Below are 19566 nucleotides of genomic sequence, written 5' to 3'. Positions count from 1 at the left end.
GATGTCCATTCATCCTTCCATCCTTGAACACCACGTTTACCATAGATGCCTCCCCGCTAGGGTTGGGGGGTATTGTCTGGGTCGAACAGTCCAAGGCACGTGGACATCCCAGGAGACCAAGTTGTGTATCAGTGTACTGGAGATGAGAGCAGTTCTACTGAAACGTCTAATAATATGCATGATCTCGACAGCTTTCTTCCTCTAGGAAGTGTTGTGATCCAAAGGGACAACATGTCAGTTGTTTGCTACATCAACAAACAGGGAGTAACCAGGTCCTACCCTCTATGTCGAGAGGTGTTGATGGTTTGGCAGTGGGTGATCTCTACCAACTGCTTTCTGGTAGCAACACACATTCTGTGGGAGTCCAGCATATTATTAGACGTTTCAGTTGAATATTACTGATGTCTCACTAGTGGTGTCTGAATCAGTCAAATGGCAGACACGATCTTCCACAAATGGGGTCTCCCCTGCTGTGATCTGTTTGCATCCACTTTCAACAACAAATGCAGCAGGTACTTTGCCTTGATCCCTCCTCAGAGAAAGTCACCCAGGGATGCTGTAGTCTATGCTTGGCCCTCCAGTTTTCTATATGCCTTTCATCCTATACCTTTTATTCAAATGTTCTTAAAGAAAGCTTTCAGGTTGCAGAGCAAAGTAATCCTCATTTCTCCCTTTTGGCTTCGACAAACCTGGTTCACCTTCCTTTGGTCTCACTTGGTTTGCCCTTCGATGAGATTGGATCTGGTCACAGATCAGCTCTCTTACCGTTCAAGGCATCCCCATCTGGGCTTACAGGGCTTCAAGCTAACTGCATGGATTCTCCACTTCCGATGATGGCAAGATATCCCAGACTTTCTTCTTCCATTCAAGATATTTTGGTCTCCTCACATAGGTCTTTGACACTTAATATTTATAAAAGCAAGTGGAAAGGTTTTCTATGTGGGCTGAACAAAAACAAATAGACCCTTGTACAGCACCAGTTCCTCCCTTTCTCGACTTCTTGGCTTCAGTTTTCAATGATGGAGCTAATTATTCCATTGTCAAAGTCCAGTTAGCAGCTAATATCCAATTTTCACATTGGCTTGAACTCCTTATCACTTGCTTCTTCTAAGCTTTGCAAAACATTCCTTAAGGGCACCTTTCTTTTCTGGCCCCCAGCGAAAAATCCTACTCCACCTTGGGATTTAACAATGATTTTGCAAGCCTTGGTCCATCCGCCCTTTTAGCCTGAAGCTACTGTAGATTTGAAATTCCTTTCCTAGGAAACTCTTTTTCTAGTAGCTATTACATCTGCAAGAAGAGTGTCTGAACTTCAGACCTTTCCTCAAAATTTCCATATTTGATTTTCCATAAGGAAATACTAATTCTTCATTTTTACCCAAGGTGGCTAAGGAAAGGAACGTTAATCAATCCATCAATCTTCCAGTCTTTTTTTCCCCATTTATCAAAACAAAATGTTCATAGATAGCTTCATTTTTTTTATGCAGAACCAAGCCTTTTAGGAAGCCTGATCAGTTGTTTGCATCTTTTTTCAGTGGCAAAAAGAGGTAAATCTATTACCAAAGTCAGGGAAAGTTTATGTTCATGTGTATATTAAGTGGATTACAACCTTATATAGTATTTGTGATTCATGGTATTCCTTCATTGGTTGGAATTAATTCATTGATATTTAAATGTTGGATTTAGTACGCTCATATGAAGAAGTTGGCAACGAAAATGTATTTCTGGTTTTAACGTTTATGAATTCTTGTGTTGTTTTTATATTTACCTTATTACATTCCGACAAGTATTGAAACCGGTGGAGATTTCTGTGCTTTATCTCTTTTTGGTATGGTAACAACATAAATTGTTTTTTTTCCAGTGTTACAAGTGCTGTAAACCTGGCAGCAGTACATTGTACATCCATGCTACATTGTTAGGAAGGATCCTTTTAAAAGTTTGAACCATACAAATCTGTTTATTTTGATTCACCTGTTACCTGTTCTACTAGTTCTTTATTCTGTTCTTGGCAGTTGATTTTAGAGACAGCTGAGACGTACAGTTGCAGATCAATACCTTGATTGAAAATGGAGTACAGCCTGGGGAAAAGATGAAAACTGAACATCTACTGCCTTTGTGTTACTACAGAAGAGATCCATTTTTTGCAAGGAACCATTATCTCCATCCTCCAGTCTTGTAGCACCACTGCACTATCCAATAGAAAACTAGACAATTCTGTCAATTTTTCACCAAGCACCACTACCAGGACTTTCATTGACTTGAATGGCAGCTCATATGGACCTTCTGCACCTAAAGACTTTTGAGTTTTATCTTTAAGTAGGATTCTTGAGCAGCAATGCAAAAAAATAGGGTCCTCTTTCATTTTCCTATCTTGCTTTCTTTGGCAAGTGGCAGTAATGGTCTGCAGTCAAAGCCATGATATTGTTAGCTCACACTGTTGTACATGTATAGCACTTTGACCTGCATAATTTTAAGTATTCAGTCCTTCTGACCACTTTGCAACTGGTGGTCATTTCCCCAGGTTCACAAAGCAAACATTTTTTTAGTTTTCTATTTCTGTGTTGAGTAATACCATACTTTCCAAGTATGCTTGTGTTGTGCTCAGAAAAATTACTGCCTGTTGGAAGTTAGTTTCCAAGGATTTACCTGTGACAATACATGAAATCTTAAACTTACTCATTCCTGTTAGTAATGCATTTTCCAACATTACAATTAAAAGAGCAAATCAAGCAGTCAGAGGAGAGCAAATAAACCAAAAACACAGACCTGTTTATGCTAAAATACTTAACTGCCTGGCTGTCGTTAACAACCTACTCACCTGTAAAAACAAAAAAGACTTTGCATAGAGAGGTAACAAAATTAGAATTACTTAAGACATTCCTTTGCCCTATAAACAATGACCGTCTTTAGCACCGTTCTTTGCTTTTCTTATCCCAAATAAAATCCATTTCCAGATGTTATTTCCAACAAATTTAGCTTTCACTTATGAACGATTAAATATCAAATTACCAATAGAGGAAGAAAGATCTACTTTTGGTAAACTATTTGGATTTACTATTTGACATGTCACTGAAAAGTACTGTTGAAGAAACTTTACTGCATCAAAGCTCAATTAGAAACATAAAGTGAATAAATAAACACCAATGATCATGAAAAATATGAAAGAAAATGTTTGTCGCTTGATTGGCGATACCTACTATAGTTAGTGACTAATGTGAAGATGTCCTTTAATGCTACAAGGTGGAGGCTGATGCTGGGATTTTATGACTGCTGCGGGAGGAACCTGCAAAAAGAGGAACTGGAATTTTAAAAGCAGCTCTCGTTTTCAGGGGAACACCATTTTAAATTACTACATCTTGAAACAACAGGGTCATTAAGGTTATAACTACCAGTGGACTTCCTGATTCAAATGGAGGCTCCCTTCATTTTGTAGATACGAGTGGACTTGGCTCTAAAATAAACTGGGTTGAGAAACTGAGAGTATTACCAAACCTTAAACTCACTAGTTACTTGGTTACTAATCACTAAATAGTCTTATGTTTACTTTATAAATATTAAATTCCTTACTTTTATTTGTATCAACAAAGCTTATATGATGCAGCTACACACTGTGCCAAACTGTCAAGCTCAAAACCTACATCTTAAATGTGGGAAATAACCTGCCCTTGCCTGTATAATCGGCAGTGTAAAGAGCATTAATGTTTTTACAAAGATATTAGATGTTAAATGACTATTAAGTTTAAAACTATATAGAAAAAATGTGAACATGAAACTATTAGTATACCAAGTAGAGTTGCTTTTCCTTTTCCTTTCTTTCCTTAGGACATTAAGCTATGAAAATTGAAATGCGGTATACTTCAAAAAGGTATTAGTGCTACTGGATTCCTCTTGTTTCTTGTTTTAGGAGCCAGACTTTAAAATGCTGTGATGTAAGATAGCTGATCTTGGCTAAGTATGTAGATTTTACACTTTGCAATAGTTTTATCATTTATTGGTTCTACTTATCTTAAACATAATTTTTTTTTTAATTACCAGTTAGTGACTAGTATTATTTCTCAAAATAACTTTTCTCTGCAGTTTGAGGGGTAGGCCCATTAGACAAAAGAGAAGAGTATGAGTATCTATATGTATAATTCTACGAACTTCTCACACTTGAATGAATAAGGAGATGCTAGAAATTGCCCATGAATATCAAGTAACAGACAATTTTTCTAGTATTTATATTAGTCTTACAGATGTTACTGTGAAACAGTTTTGCTTAGTGTTAATAAAAGTAAATGATGCTAACATTTATTAAATAAAATACAATTGACTTAGGATGGTATTAAAAATCACTTCATGGAACGTAAAAGAAGTCCAACAGCCTAGTAAAAGAAAATGTTTTTTGACGTCTTACTTGTAAATCAGATGCTCAGATAATTTTAATTCAGGAAACATACATGACCCAAAGTTAATGGACTACTGTTAAAAAATGATTAGAAATATAATTGCATTATTAATTTCCAGTTTTATTAAAGGAAATACAAGCCACAATTAAACTGGGAAAAGCACCCGAATCTGATGGCTTGACATTTCTCATGCATTTTATCAAAAATACTATATCTAATCTTTAATAACAGTAAACATGTACAAAAATGATGGTGTTAAGAATCTATATTTGAATAGATTAAAAACAATGTAAAAGAAAAAAATGTTCCAAACACTAAAACCAAGGAGAAGCCAAAGTCCAAGTAAGAATCCAAATAAAGTTCCACAGAAACCTTTATTGCATAGGTAAGCGCTTTTGCAACCTCTCCTGGTTGCTTCCTCAGACCAAAACAAACATGCTTAAAAACTATCCCCTTTTTATAATACACATCACACAAGACCCACCAATCCCCGTGGAAAATACAAGACTCCAATGCTTTCCAGATTCAAAGAGATACACACACTTTTAAATCAAATAAAAACATATATGTAGAAAATGCATATAAAAATAGATGTAGAAATACATATAAAAACGTGTGTATAAAATTATATAAAATATATAAAAATATGTGTAAAAAGCCTAAAAGCACTGTAAAGCATGCATGCATGTCCTATTTGAAACATAACCCTAGTTCCAGAGCACAGCAGGATTGCTTCATTCTACTTCTTTCCCATGTTTCCTGTTCTTCAGAACAGGTTTAAGGGATATATAATCATTCATCCCCGGTGATTTATGTGCAGACAGTGTCAAAATCCATCTAAGTTCTTTCTGTCCAGTTCTATTACTTAAATCCCCACCTGTCATATTTTCTACTAAATTGTCTGTAATGGAGAAATTAAAATAATGGTTCTCCCCCTGCTGCAACATATGCTTGGCTATTGCACTATGTTCCTGCCCTCTCCTAAAACAGTAGAAGTGATCCCGTATCCGTTCTCTGAGGCTTGGTTTTCCCAACATAGAATGCGTCACAGCATACACAGTGGGCTAAATATATCACATCCTTAATTTGACAGTCCCCCATAGCACCGAATTTATATGATTTCCGTGTTATGGGGCGTACAAATAATCTGTTTGTTCCAATGTGCTCTGGAACTAGGATGATTTGGATATATATCTAAATTATCCTAGTGCTGGCCTGCCAAAAATAAATACAATCAAATCTTTTTCCACTTATGTAGGGTGTAAAATAAATTTGATTTTTTATTCCCACTTAAAACAAATCATAATTATATAGATGCCATCATTTTAAAGAATGTATGGATTAAATGTGTTGTACATACTTTAGTATATTTTACAAATGTGAATCTCCCTCATATAGGCAAATTAACATTGATAAATGATGGTCTTCTATTCAAAATGATTTATATAAAGATGAACTAATAGTAAATTGTTAAGCTTATCTGAATTCACAAAATCAGGAATTAAAGACTTAAAAGCTGCAAAACTTGCAGCTAAGCTACATCAGTTGAAGTTTAAATGATTGAGGAAAGAAAAATAGGTTATTCAACTAAAAATAATTTCCAAATAAAACTTAAATACTAATCAAATTATTTTGCATGAATCCTAAATACAATTTATATATGTGTGTGTGTATATATATATATATATATATATATATATATATATATATATATAGTCTCCTTTAAATATTACAAGCACTCCTTATAGTCTCTGCCTTTAGTTTCAGAACCGAAAAATACATTTCAGAACTAATGTTACTTTGTTTAAAAAATTGATTAAAAAAACACATTAGGTTAGAAATTCCCTTCTGATTTATAACACATTTTGTATATAGTTTGAGGGGTACAGTTTAATGGGAGACACATTTATACATCTTTCACTGCATTTTTGCCATAACTACATTTACTTATAATTTCTACTTGGTTGAGTGCCATAATCTTTTATTTGTATTTTGCAATAGTTTTAGTGTTGGGAGTTTTGCTGTAGGATATGTTTCCATACAAACTGTTTATAGTCAAAGTCTGTTGAAAAGATATTTTGTTTATTATTTGCCTGTTTAAACTGCACTTACAGAGCTTTCTTCTTGTTACAACTGCTACTAATTTCCCTCCTCTTTGATTCTTACACTATTATAGCCCCCCCCAACTGTTACATTAAGTACTGCTCTCCCTGTTGCTACTTCCTGGTTAGTCCACTAACCACAAGTTCCCCTGTCCCACTGGAAAAGTTAAACTTCCGAATTTCTAGCCTATCTGGGACCTTATACCTGTGGCATGGAGTCATAGTGGCAAGAGAACTGTGTTTTGTTACATGTCTGAGTCACAGAGCTCCATTAGCTGAATTCATTGTCTTTATTGGATTGGTTTCCTTTCTAGCTTGTCTCCTATAACTTGTCTTACCTTTTACTAAAGACTCTGAGAAATGTAGAAAGCCTTGAACTATAATCATATATCATCAAAAAGGATAGGAAAAAAAAACTGCACTGAATGGTGCTCAGCACACTGCTGCTGTTGAACTCTCTCTATAATGGGTTGGCTGGGCAAAAACCTTTGCCTTTATAGAAAGACTTCCTAATTCATATGTTAGCAATCTAAATTTGAGGCTTCAGTAATCTGCAGCAAGCAAAGTAAATCACACCTTGAACTGCAGTAAAGCATGACCGGGATGTGTACATTACAGTGTAAGAAAATAGGCACCCCTGCACTTCTCAGTAGTAAGCCTACCTAAACTAACCCCTTCATGCCAAGGCTGACCCAACTCAAAGCAGTTATAATCCCCACCGCCCCTAAATCATTCCTGTGTAAACCATGGACCAGCGCTTGCATACAACCTCTGTAGCCACCCTGACTGAGATGGTTATACTGAGACAATGCAAAAATAGTCTCATGATTTCTGACAACCCTCTGTTACTCAGATAGCAGTAGACCACACTTTACCACAATTATCATATTATACATACTCCTTCATATGCTGAGGTACTAAATATTAGCTTGCTTAAACCTCAGACACTTCCAAAACTCAACACATGTGCAAAGCAGTCTCATCCACTTTTTAAACATATCACCTCACATAGCACAAGGAACCCAGAGTCATATATGCTAAGCCTGTAGGGCAAGCATCCACTAAACCAAACATTCTAATTATGGGTGAGTCCATTACAAGACATACCTTACCAGGATGAGCAAGGAAAGAGACAGTAAGTCAGGTGCCAGGATCTGTCAAATCATGCATGTACTCAAGTCCTTGAAATTTAAGTAGTGATATGACTTTGTCATAGTACAAGTGGATGTCATTGAACTAAAATGTACTTCCATGGACTATACAAAAAGAGACATGGTGGAGCTCTCAGACTGTGTCCTGGGCAGGTGTGAAGCTAGGGCACAATATGAGCAAAAAATAACTGACTTAAATAATTGGCTTAGTGTTTGTCATTTGAAGGATTTCTAATATTTGTCAGCCTGGGAGGACATGATCAACAGATTACACTGCTTCACCAGGGATGTCCTGCAACTATCCATTCTAGGCTTTTAAATATTGGCAAATATATTATCTTCCCCCATAGTGCCTTTTTTACAATGCCAAACAGCTATACCTGCCATTATAATGAAACAAGCACAGGAAAAAATGAAGGTGTTACTGTTCAATGCTGGGAGCCTAAGTAAGAAACTCTACGAGCCTTCCTCAGCCTGGGTGACCTAAGCATTTGCTTAATGAATGAGACATTGTTTCAAATGGTGGTGAGTACTCTGGCTGTGCAAGGCTATAATGCCTTCCACATGTTTAGACCAGCCATTATGCAGGAGAGAGGAAAAAAGTAGTGGTATCTTCATCTTCATTCAGAAGATGCTGACATCAAGGCTGCTTTAGCAGCATGATGCACTAGAGCTTCTTAATGTCAAAATCACCAACAGAAAGGCCTCTTACCATATATTGACTAGCTGTAAAACTCCCTCTATGACCCAAGAAAGCCACAGTGTCTGTCTACAAAAACTAGAGTCACTCAGTATTAAACCCAGTTCCATTTTCATAAGTGATCTAAACTATCCAAATATAGACTGGGAAACCTGTACACCACTAATGCACAAATAGAGATTCATAAACTTTGTCAGTACAAACACTCTGGTGCAACTAGGGGGGATAACATCATAAACTTTGCCTTACTAATATGGGGGGGGGGGGGTTGCACCATCTCTTGTCTGTCTTTGTCACTTGTTAGATCTGATCATAAAGTCATTCTCTTCAAAGTAAAATTGAATCCAGTGTCCATTTAGGTTCATAAGTGAGTACTAACCTAACTGCCTTTGTGAGCCATTTTAAGCCTAGCCAATTACCCCATGTGAGACTCAAACTCCTGTACCTTGTGTCTGTAAGGTAAACACCTTAACTGTTATGCCAAACTCTTGTCCCGTAGTACTCTTGTTCCCAAGGCAAACTACCTACTCTAAAGTGATACATTAGCAACACCTGCAATATAATGGGACACAGAGAGCCAGCAAATGATTATAGTAGAGCACCTGCATTCTAATCTTAAGAACTTCATCAAAACAAATAAAATTAGTGACAGTTCCATTTAAACATGTTCACAAGGAAATCACATAACTTAGCAGATGACACAAATTATGTCAAAACCTGAAAAAGCTGCAATGGAAAGACTAAGAGTAACCTAATAAACCAACAGACAAAAAACACTACAATATAATGGAGCACAGAGACCTGGAAATGATTATGATTGAGCATTTTCTTTCTTGTAATCTTATCTTCCAAACTAATAAAATTAGTGCCAGTTCCATTTAAATGTCTTCACAAGGAAATTACGACATACCAGCTGACACAAATTATGTGTAAAGATACAATGTTAAATACTTATAAAAAGCATAAGAAAAAAGATTCATTACTAACTAAAATTTATATAAATATATTTAAAAAATATATTTGTTGAAAAACAGAAAATCTTATTTTATATTCTGTATGCCTTTAATAGGCATTTTATGTTGATATACTTGTTCAATCAATACACTTTATCACTAAAGCTATTTGCCATTTAACTTCTTTACATTCAAGAATGATGTTAACACCCCCATTAAATGGATTAGTGGCAGTAAAGTCTAGTACATAAAACTAAACTTTTAAAATCAACACAATTGTTTGCATGTTTGGCCAAAGCATTACTAAAATCCTTGTTCCTTATTGCTAAAGCATGCTCATAAATTCTCTGTGAGAGCTTCCTAGTGGTTTTACCACATAGCAGTTCCCACAGGAACAGCATGTGGTGGCCACAATTGATCTAAAAGAAGGGGGAGGGCTGATCTTTATAATTTTCTATGATTTTTCAGAATGCCAACGCGCATCGATAATATAAAAAAATGAGAATAATTCGAAGATAGCTGCACACTGATACACAGCTAGACTTCAGCTCTCCCAGTGTAAAAACAGAAACTGAGGAACTACAGCCAGAGATATTGTCAATTTGAGTAATATTCGGTTACCTGGATGCCTGCAAAGAAGAAACCAACAGAGCCTGAAAGAAAATCAAATGAAGAGAAAATGTTTAGGAAGAATCTTGTAGTTCATCAAAAAACAGTTCATGCTGCAGCTTTGGTTTAAGACTTGGCTTCTGGTAATCTAGAGGGAAAACAAGTCAAATGTGCTCAGAGCTGATTAAAATAAAATAAACACTGAAGGAATACACTGACTCAAATAACAAAAGGCTGGAATGTGGAAGACGCCTTGAACAGATATTCAGATCAGCTGATTAAAACTGCAGAAATCAGAGGTTGAAATAAAAGGCTGTCTGAGTATGAGACTGTCAAGAAGAGATGTTTCAAAAAATTGTAGAATTAGAGGACAGAGTATGTAGGGAAAATTTGAGATTTTCTGCTGTACTTGAGGAAACTAGAAAACAGACTGCTTTAATTTTATGAAGGCTCAAATAAGCAACTAGACTGGTATTCCTTAGCAGGAACTTTTAATTGAAAAGGCACATCATGTATATGCTCCAAATATGGCCATGAGAAAGCAGTCAGTACCTTTATTAGTAAAGACCCAAACCTACCATCAGAATGCATTGATTCTGACAAAACTGTGGTAAGGGCAAATTATTAAAAGTTGGAAAGAGTAGAGTGTTCGTAGAAAATGATTATTAAATGTACAACAGGCAGAAGAGAAAGAGATTTATTTCAGTAATCAAGGATGGTCAAATAGCAGGTGTGAGGTTCAAGTTGCTGTTTCCAGCTTTCTTCAGGATACTTTTTCCTGGAGCATCAAACTCATTCTTTGATGCAGAACAGGCTAAGGAGGAAATACAAAAACTGTCCAACAAAAAATGAGCCATCATATACAGAAGAGGACTCCGCTTCTCATTCTTTTGATACTAAAGCACAGACAAACTTTGGCAGAGAAACATTTTCCACTGTTACAAAGGAAAATGCTTGAGAGACCGACAAAAGCACAGGAGTTGACAAGAATTGGGAGCACCATGGAATTGAACCGGAATCTGGTGGAGGAAGATGAAGATGGAACAGCAAGATGATTAGCAACATGGAAATTATTAAATAAATGTGAAACTGCAAAGTATTAATCGCTTTTGTTAAGTATGGCTGTATAAGAATAAGTGAAAAGAATGGATTGTTGACTTTGTTAAAGTTGTCTAGAACTGAAAAGCACTTGCCTTACTTCATGCCATTAATGTTCGGAAGGACTGTGAGGGGAGGGGTGGAGGAAGGAAAAAGGTAACTATAAGAAAAACATTTTTTTCATAATATTTCTCTGAAAGTTTTTACAATATAAATTATATATATTTATAGTAAAGTATTTTTAGTTGTTCAGGTATTTGATGAAGTTATTAAAGTAAACAAATGCCTTTTTTCTTCCTTTTCTCCTTTCTTTGGTATTAAGAAGTGTAGGCATTGCAGTGCAAAAAGAGAAGAAAAGCTAGGCAAAAGCATGTTTAAGTTAATTGGCTGTAATCTTAATTTGGTGAGGTGGGTATAAAAGTACACAGATCATAATATATGTAGAGCTGATATGTTTTCTTACTTCTGCATAGGCGAATGTCTGGATTAAGACCCTTGGTTTAGTCTAATAAGAACTTTTAAGTGGAATCAAGAAATATGAAACACCGAATATAGTAAAAGATGTGAAGTTGTTCAATCTCGCCATTCATTCTTATACATGGGTTTGGAGCAGATCCATTGGCTCCGTGTCAGCCGCTTTCACAAGCTCAAGATCTTAGAGTAGCTCAAGGCTAAGTCCCTATCCCATAATGCTCTCTGTCTCACCTCAGATCTAGTTTGCAGCTGCAACAGATTGGAGGTCGATAGAGAGCTCAAGCCAGTATTCTTAATTGTTCTTATCTTTATAGCAAAGCTTTTGCAGTTTCTATTGCTAGAGTGTGTTTTTTTGGGCTGGTTAGCCTTAGTTTTAGTTAAGGCCTTATTCGTGCCTTTTCTGCTGACGAGATTTTTGTCATTTAAGAGTGGCTGCTCTTAGGCCTTTGGCTGTACTTTAGTTGTTTTTGAACAGTGTGTTCCCTAGCCTTGCTAATTTTTTATAGCTAATACCTTAAAGTTACGATTTATAGTTAGTGTTAGAGTGTTTATATAGATTGTTAGTTCTATAGTTATTCTAGAGTTTGCTGTGTATGTGCTATAGTTAATTACGGTTTCCTTAGTGTGGCTTAAATAATTGTTTTTGGATTGCTTCTGATTGGTGCATACTTTTGTTGTTATTATGGCTGATCAGAGGGAAAAGCAAAAGTCAGGTTTTAAAAAAATGCCCTAAATGCGGGCAGAAAATGTCTATTACTGACTCTCATGTTCATTGTGTTTATTGCTTGGGGCCAGTTCCATCTCCAGGAGGATTGCTCTATTTGCCATTTTTTTAGTAGCAGGGTGTTGCTGGAGAGAAGAAGAAAACTGGTGGATAGAGGCTTGCTGAAGCCAGCTTTTCAGGAGTCCTTGGACAAGGCTGACCAGACTTCCAAGTCGTTGAAGGGATCATAGTCCTCCAAAGCTTCATCGGAGTCCAAGTCATTGGCTCTGAGCCTTGCTCTTAAGGTACGGTCACCAGCTCTGCAGTCTTCGGAGCTGTGCACCAAGCCAGTGTTTCGGAGCCGGTCTCCGAATCCTTGAGGTCACCCATTCTGCAATCGGTGGCTTCTTCGGTACCTTCAACTCATTCTTCGAGAACCCTCTCTGATGTGGATGTGGACCGAGTGGTGCAGAGGCTTCTCAAGAATCCGGCATTGGCTAAATTATTATCGGCTTAGACCCAACCAGTTTCGGAGCCAAAGACAATTGTACCTGCTGAGACTACTCCTCCTCCGAGCCAAGTCGGGCCTTCAGAACCGGAGGGGAGAACTGTTGATTGTGGATCCTTCAGAGCCGATGCCTGTTCCAGTGCTATCGGCTCTATCAACCCGGACTACTTCGGTACCGTTCGAGGAGTTTGGGAGCAGACACTGTCTGGTCAGCTCTGGGGGGGGGGTGAGTCAAACCGATGTGTCGGTTCCTACCCTTCCTCTCGGAGTTTTGGTGTGGATGAGCTCGTCTCCTTCCTCTGGGTCAGAGCCCATGGTCTCGGCACCGGGGAAGTTGCCATCTTCTTTGGAACTGGCGGCTTCTTTGGGTCAGGGCAGTGGAGCCTTCGATACTATGATGAGGGTTATGTCTTCCAAGAATCGCACGTCATCAGGGCCCTCTTCCTCCACTAAATGCCATTTTCTGCCTCTACATCACAGGTCCCCATAAAGTGTTGAGACCCAGAGCCTCAGGTAACCTCATTGGGTGACCCATGTTTTACTGAGACCTCACCAGAAGCCCCCACTGATGAGGTTCCCAGGAAGAAACTTTGCAAGAGGAGGCATTTGGGACTCCTAGCAGGAGTCTCTTACATCAGTCACCGATTTAGAGGAGTCAGAAGGCTCCCCACTGTCCCCCTCGGAGGATATCTCCTTTGCTGATATCCTGGAAGTCCTTAAGCAGAGGGGTGTCTGGCAGTCCATTAGCCCTACTGAGGATGAGTTGGTGCTCCTGAAGGCCTTTTGGTCTCAACCTTCCACCTCCTGCGTGACTCTGCCCTTCGATGAACTAATGGAATTGGTTGCTCGAAGGGCATGGGAGTCTCCTGATACTATGGAACCGGCCCCTCAGAGGCCCAACAAATTTATGTCCCCCCAAAATAAAATGTTTTTCACCAAGGGATCGCCAGTTGATGCCATGGTGGTTGCGGCGGCCACCAAGAAGGAGATGTCTGAAACCTCTTCTACTGTCCATCCTCTTAGTAGAGATTCCCGGGCTGTGGACAGATATGGGAAATGCATCTTTAGTTCGGCGACTTTTGCTATGCGATTGCTCAACTACTTGACTCATTTTACCCATCTTCAAAGAGATCACCTAAAAGAACTTGGAGATGCTCTACAGGGTAGTACAGATGGTGGTGTCAATGAGAAGGTGACAGCCCAGCTTAATACCCTAAATTCCATAGTTAACTCATCCATGCGGCTCATTTCTTATACAGCCGATGGTTCTAGTCGGGCAGCGGGTTCAGCAATAGCTCTTCGGTGACATTCCTGGATGCGCTTATGCTCCTTTGTGGAAGCCTTCAAGTATTCCTTTGTTAATACCCCATTCGACTGCTCGTCCCTTTTCGGGCCCAATGTCAAGGAGACCCTCACTAGGTGTGAGCAAGATGGAAAGACTGTATCTGCCGTAGGAGTCCATTTTTCCACCCTACTAGACCGTACCCCAAAGGACAAAAAGGTGGAAAAGTGTGGTTTCAGAAGTCCCAAAGAGCTTTCCAGAACACACATAGTGAACCCCCCCTCCAGGGGCAGAAGAGGGGGTAATAATGGAAGACGGCACCCCGGCGGCAGAGGGGGTCCTCAAAACCAGGGCGACAGGGATCAGTTCTTTGGTAAGCCCTACCAGCGCTCCTGAAAAGAGGCTCGGCTGTCATACTCTTGAGGCAGTCGGGGGTCGCTTGTCTTTGTATCCAAATTCCTGGCTAGGAATTACAAAATATTCTTGGGTACAAAGCATTGTTACCAGAGGTTACATCATCCCGTTCTCAGAACCCACACCTATTTGAAGAAAAATCCCAGACCGTTCCACCCAGTCTCAGGGATCAAGCAGCCATAGAAATCCAGAGGCTGCAGGAAAAGAGTCATCCAGCCAGTCCCAGCAGACCAGATAGGATCCGGAACTTACTCCGGATTCTTTTTAGTTCCAAAGAAATCAGGAGACTGGAGGCCCATCTTGGACCTCAGCAGACTCAACACCTTTGTAAAGAAGAAGTTCCTGATGGTCACACTTCAATTGATTCTTCCGTTCCTAGGAATGGGAAGTAAGTTGGATGTGCTCTATAGATCTCAAGGATGCGTACTACCATATCAAAATGGCCAGGCCATCCAGAGATCACTTGCCTTTCCGGCTGGGAACCAGTCACTACCAATTCTGAGCACTGCCATTTGGTCTCACAACAGCCCCTAGAGTGTTTACTGAATGCATGGCAGTGGTTACAGCTCACCTGAGGCATCTAGGATTATGAGTGTTTCCATATCTGAACAACTGTTGCCTTACCACCACCTCCAGGCATCAACTGATTCTGTCCAGGGATCACGCCATCAACCTGTGCTCTCAGGAATAACTATAAATTTCGACAAGTCTACTTTGTCACCATTGCAGCGTATCTCCTTTATCGGAGCAGACTTAGACACCACCACTACCATGGTAAAATTGCCACTGAACAGAATAGCCACTCTTCGAGACCAGGTATTGGACATTCTGACAAGAAAAAAAATACCAGCCTCTCTCTTGTTGAAACTACTAGGTACCATCGCAGCTACGCTCATAGCAGTTCCTCTGGGCCATATGCACAGGAGAATACTTCAGTGGTTGCTCTTCACCCAGTGGTCTTATCAACAACTTCCGATGTATTTTTTGATTATTACAGATGCTTGCAGAAAGGATCTTCTTTGGTGGTTGACCAGCCACCAGGTAACAGTAGGTCGCTCATTTGTTTTTCCCCCGCCATCAGCCATGGTGACCATGGAAGCTTCTCTGATAGGGTGGGGGGGCTATTTCAGGAAAGAACAGCCCAAGGCACCTGGTCAGAAACAGAGTCACAGCTGCACATCAATGTTCTGGAGTTGAGAGCGGTGCTTTTGGCATTGCAGCACTTCGACTGTCTACCTCTGGGAACGATTGCGATCCAGACCGACAACATGTTGGTGGTCTGGTATATCAACAAACAAGGGGAACTAAATCTTACCCCTTATGCTGAGAGGCCTTGAGAATTTGGTAGTGGGCAGTATCCACCGGACGCTTTCTGATAGCAATGCACATCCTGGAGAAATCCAGCAAGATTATGGACAAACTGAGCAGAGCCATTCTGTTGCCACACGAGTGGTCCCTCAAAGACGAGGTTGCGGAGATGATTTTCTGCAGATGGGGCCAGCCTTGCTGCGACCTGTTTGCATCCCCGATGAATGCCAAATGTAGAAGCTACTTTGCCCTGAATCCCCCACCAGGGTACAACCCAAGGGACTCGCTCGTACACTATTGGCCCTCGGGACTTCTGTATGCTTTTCCACCGATGCCCCTGATTCTGAAATTCTTACAGAAAGCCAAAGCCTTGCGAAGGTCTGTAATTTTAATAGCCTCATTTTGGCCTCAGCAGATTTGGTTTCCCTTCCTTCGACTCTAACAGCTGTAGGAACCTTTGATTCTGGACCCAGTTCCAGATCTACTGACACATTCGTCAGGGGCCCTTCATCCCTCTCTTCATTCCCTCAGATTGACAGCTTGGCTGCTCTGATTCCCAACTTAGCCAGGTCACATGATCTTTTCTCGTAGGTACAGCATATTCTTGTATCTTCCCATAAAGCTTCCACTAGAAAGCTGTATGCCAGCAAATTGAAGCATTTTGCCTTTTGGGCCTCACAGAATAATATTGACCCTTACGTTGCCCCAATTGCTAGTATTCTGGAAGCTCTGACTAAGCTTTTTCATGAAGGTGCTGCAGCTGCCACTATAAGAGTTCAATTGGCTGCAATTTCAAATTTCCACCTCGGATCTGAAAGTTCTAATCTAATGTCTCACAGACTATGTAGGGCCTTCTTGAAGGGTACAATTCATCTTAGACCATATGTTAGACAACCTTTTACCCCCTGGAATCTGAATTTTGTGCTGTCACAGTTTATTTTCCCCCCTTTGAGCTTGCATCATCCTACCATTTAAAATTTCTCTCTTGGAAAACAATTTTCTTGGTAGCCATTACCTCAGTGCGTAGAGTGTCCAAACTTCAAGCCCTATCTATCAACCCCCCATATTTGGTATTTCATCCCAACAGAGTGTCACTGAGGACTAATCCTTCCTTCCTTCCTTCCAAAGTTGTGTTCTGAGACTAACCTGAATCAAACTATCAAACTCCCAACTTTCTTCAGTAACCATTCTAACAAGTTGGAGTATATGTTGCATAAGCTTGATGTTCACAGACAATTTAGATTCTATTTGGACAGAACAAAGGAATTTACAAAATCTGAACAACTCTTTTTCTCATGCTGACACTAAGAAAGGGCTACCAGTATCCAAAGTTACTCTTTCCAAATGGTTGACTAACTGCATTAAATTTACATACTCCTCAGTGAACCAACCATTAGAACATGGCATGAAAGCGCATTCCACTAGGGCTGTTTCCACTTCTTCAGCTTATGCAGTTCGATTGCCTTTGGACACTATATGTGCATCTCCACTTGGTCTAAGCCGCATACCTTTATTACTCATTACAAAGTAGACAGGGCCTCCAGGGACAGGGCTTCCTTTGGTTCCACTGTCCTCAGGAATATACTCCCATGAGCCACCCAGGATTAGGGTGCTTGGGACGCTACCCCTGTGTAAGAATGAATGAAGAGATTGAACAACTTCACATAAAGAAGTTATGTACTTACCATAACGTTCCATGTGAGTTGTTCATCTCGCCTTCATTCTTACATTCCCACCTGCCTTCTCCCTCCAGGTTCTCGAAGAACGAGTAAGACTTGTGGTCTGGTGGGTCTTGTTATACGACTTCTTACTCCGGCTGGAATACCTGTTGTGTTACATCCGTTACATGCTGGGATCAGCAAACTAGATCTGAGGTGAGACAGAGAGCATCATTGGATAAGGACTTGGCCTTGAGCTACTCTAAGATCTTGAGCTTGTGAAAGCGGCCGACTTGGAGCCGATGGATCGTCTCCGAACCCATGTGTAAGAATGAAGGCGAGATGAACAACTCACATGGAATGTTATGGTAAGTACATAACTTCTTTTTTTCCTTTAGCAATAAATGTTTCAGCATGTCTTTCAGGCTGCAACAGAGGACTTCATTCATCTTTTTTCTCTTGCTTCAGTGGAGGCAAGCTGATAATATGGGAATAAAAATCAGAACACTGTTTTTTTAATGGCTAAAGGTTAATAATTTCTGAAAGTGTGCAAGTAGTTTTTATATCGGGGGAGAGGATAAATAAAATATGTAAATAAATAAGAACAGACACCAACTAGCATAAGTAGAAGGGCAGGCAATAATATGCATCTTAGCATGGATAACCTCAATTTTAAGTTAACTAGGGCCTACATTAGCAGCTGTTTGTTTGGCATAAATGTTCCTATTAGGAGGGTTAAACTTTATTTTTTGAATATTTACACAGTTGTATGTGTTTGTATGAAATTAATGTGTTGTGGGGTTTGTTTGGTTTCTTGTTTGAGGCCTGTTATTAAAATAAAAAGTCTTGTAAAATGTGGCATAGGTTCCAATGCCGATAATAAGAAAAAATGTATAAAGGATTAACATTTCAAACATTAATGGGTGCATATATCACAAAAGCTGCAGTTAACATTTAAAAAACTGCCATGTATAATAGGTGGGAATAGACTCCTTACCAAAATATTGACTTTACATATTATCTTGGAATGCTAGTGGTCTCACAGGTATAGATAAAAAAGAGAGAATACTTAATTCTATTAAGAAACACAGAATGCAAATAGCATTGCTACAAGAGACACATTTGGAAAAATAATGAGCATATGAATTTGATAAAGAAATTATTTCAGGATGGATATTCTGCAGAATATTGGGGACAAAGGAAAAAAGAAATACTTATGCTTGCCAGAGGAGCTCCAGTAGTGAGGTGATATAAGAGGGGAAAAAAATAATGATAGCAAATTTGTAGTAGTAAGGGGCTACTGGCAAAGGATGAAGATTACACTGGCAGGTATTATAGTTTATCTAAAACTTCTGTTTTGGAGATTAAAATTTTGGGGGGAGAAATCAGCTTTCAGCAGGGAATATTACTTATAGATGGGGGCTAGAGTTTGATTTGTAATGATGAGGATGTGAACTTGGACAGAATTTACATATTATTCCCCGAAGTACAATAACTAGGTTAGACGTGACAGAATTTATATTTCATGGAACATGTCCATTTAATTGAGAATGTTGATAAACATGCAATAAATATTTTAGATCATGCACCATTAATTACCAAGCTAAAAATATAAGGTAATGAAGTAAAGATGAGACACTGGTTCTTCAGAACCTACCTATTAAAAAGGGAGAAATTTAAGGAATGGGTAGTGGAAATTATCAGGGAGTTGTTATGGAAGATAGAAAATACTTCAGAAGTTATAATTAGTTGGTGGGATAAACTGAAAGAGAAGTTTAAAATAGGGAAGAAGTAAAAGAAAAACGTGATCTAGTAATAAGAATTATTTAGAGGGGCTGATAAGGGTAAAAGTACTACAAAATAAGGGGAATCTCGCAGAACAAAAGGAGGTGCAATTGCAGAGTGCTAAAGAAAAAACAAGGGAGTACCTGGATAATATGCATGAGTTTAAAAAGATTGCTGTTAAGCAACTGTTTTTGATAATAACTCCAGAGCACAAAAACTTTTAGCATAACAGCTTAGGCAACAGAAAGTAGACGGGGTTGTTGTCAAACTCCGAGAACCTATAGCTAGAAAAATAATCAGAGATCCTGGTTGGTGTGATTACTTTTATATATAAATGTTTAGTTTGCTTATGTCACAAGTAATAATTCAATAAAGGTGTTTAAAAAAAGATATGAAAAAAAAAACAAAAGAGCTCAACTATAATCATTGTTTG

This window comes from Protopterus annectens, chromosome 7.part0 (assembly GCF_019279795.1).
Source record: "Protopterus annectens isolate FY-2018-M chromosome 7.part0, PAN1.0, whole genome shotgun sequence".
In the NCBI taxonomy this organism is placed as follows: Eukaryota; Metazoa; Chordata; order Ceratodontiformes; family Protopteridae; genus Protopterus; species Protopterus annectens.
This window is presented reverse-complemented; position numbering follows the sequence as displayed.